Source organism: Hoplias malabaricus, chromosome 16 (assembly GCF_029633855.1).
Source record: "Hoplias malabaricus isolate fHopMal1 chromosome 16, fHopMal1.hap1, whole genome shotgun sequence".
Lineage (NCBI taxonomy): Eukaryota > Metazoa > Chordata > Actinopteri > Characiformes > Erythrinidae > Hoplias > Hoplias malabaricus.
Genome location: NC_089815.1, coordinates 28,090,045 through 28,090,715, shown reverse-complemented (window position 1 = coordinate 28,090,715; position 671 = coordinate 28,090,045).

The window sequence follows — 671 nt, the reverse complement described above, 5'->3', positions numbered from 1 at the left end:
TAAAAGTCATACAGAGTAAACTGTTCAAACCTTGATTTATTTATGTGGTTTTTAATTATTAATTTAATGACTCAAAATGGGACTCATAATCATTCAAGACCTGGTGGAGCATTACCTTTGTCACTATTTAAAAACTTCATGTGCTGAAACCAAATGAAATTAAGTTCAAATCCTCGTTGCACTTAACACTTGTTTATTTTTGAACCTATCATGTTTGCTTTTGAGTGGCTCGTACAGTCAGGGAGTAGTCTCTGTCCATCATTTCACTGTGAAAACTCATTGAAATTGGTCTGAAATGATGGATGAAGGATGTGGATGTTTTCCGAACATTAAACTAGCTTTCCCTGAGACCCGATCTCATCACTGAACGTGTTTACTTGGATTATGAAAAGTAGGAAATGCAACCAAAGTCTAAGACAAGGGAAAAGACAGCTTTTAAAGGTGCAATCAGTTGCCCATTGGTGATTAAACAGCTGGAATCAGAGACTAATGAGGAATACTGTTAGCTTAAACCTCACTGTGGCCCTTTGATTTAAAACTGACACCATCCTTAGCCCCAGCCCAGACCTTAAAACATATCTTCACTTTAGAATTAAAGATTACTCCTGTCGGAACCAGCTTTCGGTCGAAGCAATGAAGAAAAGTCTCCACAGTGTCACTGTACAAACTGA